Raw genomic sequence first — 3467 nt, forward strand, 5'->3', positions numbered from 1 at the left:
AAAAGTAAAAAATTGTTTAAATTTAGCCTGTGTTTCAACCCTTTATATAAGAATGGTGGGTGTGGTTTCCTTTGGAAATTCCCTGAGAAAATCTCTGGGCAAGGCTTAACCAAGGGCAAGGCTTAACCAAGGGCAAGGCTTAGCTGGAAATTATGTAATAGTGGGTGGGGTTTATAAAAGTGGGCAGGGCTTGGGAGAAAGTGGACGTGGCTTAGGGGAAATGTGCGGGGCTTAGAAAAAATGATATGTGACTCAGGAGGTGCTCAAAGAAAATATGGGTGTTTTAGAATCAACAAGGGTTTGGGGGTCTATTGAGGATTTAACCTTTGTTAATGGCGTAGATGGGGAGGATTTGGAGGACAAAATCGAATTGAAAATCTAGCGAGTCAATAATTAACCTTAATTTTCCCCATTGACTTCAATGTTAAATTTTAGTGTGCGTCAGGGCCCCCATTCTCCAACTGCTGATGGCTAATCTCGGGGGGGGGGGGCAGAAGAAAACATAACATATTGTTGCGGTTTTGTGTTTTTATGATAAAGGTCAATTTCCCCTCCTGGTTTAGTTACACTACAACACGTAGCCTCGTTTAAGCTCTGTTATTTCGTTGTAAATGTAAGCGTAGACCTTTCCTGTGTTTAGTTTTGCGTTGAGTAGGACAATGAGAGTTAGGTCCTTTACGATGCTTATGATGCCTCGATGCTTTGGGTTTTGGCGCGAAATACCACGAGGCTGGCCTGAACAAGTCGATCAAGGCCGAAGGAAGGCAGAGGAGCCGACGGTAAGCGCGAGCCGCCAATCTGGGTTCAAGGGGAGTGACCTACCACTGCGGCAAAAGGCGGGGTTTGGAACGTTCGAGTCGGGCTAAGGGCGGGACGATATAACCCTGTGCCGAGAGCCCCCACCTCAGTTATGAGGGGAGATGCGCTGAGATGAGTTATGAGATGCGCGCAGGGCAAGCCAGACGAGTTATGAGTGGAGTTGAGCTGGAGTCAGATCCCCGAGGAGGCAGACGAGTTGCGCTGTGTGAGTTATGAGAGTCGGTTCGGAGCGCTAAGTTGTGAGGGGAGATGCGCTCGTTAAGTTATGAGAAGGGGTGCGCTGTATTCGGTCCTCCGTTGAGTTACGAGTTATGGGGCAAATGAGTTGTGAGACCTCAGTTATGAGAGGGGATGCGCATGAGTTATGAGTGGAGTTGAGCTGGAGTCATATCCCCGAGGAGTGCAGACGACTTGCGCTGTGTCAGTTACGAGAGTGAAAGTGCTCCCCACGCTCCATGCAGTTGTATTGATCGCGCTGTGAAAGACAGCCGTGCCGGACCACAGACGCGTGCATATTGCCTTCTGCCTGCTTTGCCGAGATATGCGCCGCGAGGATTTTCCTGCCTGCCTTGCCTGCCTGCCTTCGCCGGCATACGCGCGGTGACCGCCAGAGGGCCACGCCAGATGAGCTGTTCGTTAGTGAAAACACCTCTCCGCCACGTTATTAAAGCACCTCACAGCCACGTTATTTAAAACACCTCACAGTCACGTTATTAAAAACACCTCACAGCCACGTTATTAAAAACACCTCATCACCACATAATTAAAAACACCTCACCACCACGTAAACACCACGTCATTCAAAACACCTCACCACCACATAAACACCATGTAATTCAAAACACCTCACCACCACATAAACACCATGTAATTCAAAACACCTCACCATCACGTAAACTCAAGTTTGATGGAGTAGTACAGTGACAACACAGCCACTGCCCAGGTATGTATTTATGGAAATACATATGGATGACTGATTGTATGTTTGTAATGTATGTTGGATTTGATACATATGAATATTGTTAGACGCGGTTGTGGATGTTGGTTTACCGAGCGGTTTGGTATGACCGCGTCTGCACAGTTTACCCGATTATACTCGAACGTTGGCCGTGTCGCGCTACGCTAAATCAATTGAGGAAAGGACACAACGGCTGGGTTAAATGACACGACACCAGGGGTACAGTTCTCAAGACCTCCGGAGGAGGTTATAATATTTCGGAACGTTAGATTACAAGGACAAGAGAGACAGCATAGAAAGGTAGGCACTTAAATACGGTCTTATAGTAGCCCCGACAGACGACAGATAAACGGGACAAGACTGACTCACACCGGGATTGATGGCAAGGAAGGGCAGGTAGTCGGTGGACAGCACAAGGTGCACCTTGTGCTCAGGGACAGGATAGCGCGGCCCAAAAGATGCAGGGAGGTCTCTCAGCGCTCGGAGGTGGCGTCTGGTTCTCTTCACTTCAAGCTCGGGGCGCATCTGACGTCACGTCCGGTAAGTCGCTGCGTATATCCGGCGGGGAGTGACACGCCCTCGGCTCGTTAGCTCCGCCCCAGATGGAATCGGCCCGTTGCTTCTTATTGGGTGCGGGGGGTTACCGGGCTCCGCCCTTGACGAGGGGCCGACAGTCAGCCCCTTCGTGGTAACCCCGTCGGCGCACATGGGCAATGGCGGCTAACCGAGCCGGAGTGAGGACGCACACTCCCCGCGCGCTGTTGTTGTTGTAGTTGTTGTTGTTGTTGTTGTTTCATGGGGAAGATGGGAGGAGGTATGGGGAGGTCCTAAACTCACTACTGGTGCCATACAATCACATTCTGGTGCAACGAAGAGTCAGAATTAATGGAAACGAGTCCTTAACTGACATAGACTAAGAATAACTAGCAAGAGGTCCTATAGTTGTCTACGTGAGATGCGGTGAACCTGGGCACGACAGTTAATGGGGGAAAAAGGGGAAGGTCGGTTCTACAGACTGTTGTTTACAGACAATGGGACTACGGAATGGGGGATTGGGGATAGTTGGGGAGTATTGGGGAAATAGGGGAATATTTACAAGCGGATATGGAGGCCAAATCCCATATCCGCAACAATATTATATGATTTGTAATATACGTGATAATACATTTTTATAAACTATTGAAGTTAAAGAATTTGTTCTTTTCCAAAATACATATATTTTAAACCTTTTTTCACAATTTTTTAACACCCTTAGGACATACACATGGGAGAGAAGGTGCATACAAGAAGTTTGGTACGATTTCACAGAAGTTTGAGGGAGGGGTTCAGTGATAACACCACACAGACACTGCACAGACTCTTTGTCCTGCACGGCGGCGTCGCCGGGCGCTCCGCCGCGAGCTGAAGGATATGGTTTTTTTAAATTTGGAATGGGGGTGGTGTACCTTGAATGTATCTGAACTTGTTTTATGTTACATTCCAGTAGAATGTGGGGGAGGGGGGCATAGAAGGGGATAATTCCCCCTCATCAAAAAAGTGGTGGTGAGGCGATATGTCCCGTGCCCTACCCATCGACTCCCATGCGCATACGACTTAGGTACGTTTGTCAGAATGTCAGAATGATGTTATAAGTATTGAACAGCATCTGATATATTTTTACAGGTCATGTGATGTTGTATTTACAGGTGAA

This window comes from Myxine glutinosa, chromosome 5 (genome assembly GCF_964187855.1).
Source record: "Myxine glutinosa chromosome 5, kmMyxGlut1.1, whole genome shotgun sequence".
NCBI lineage: Eukaryota > Metazoa > Chordata > Myxini > Myxiniformes > Myxinidae > Myxine > Myxine glutinosa.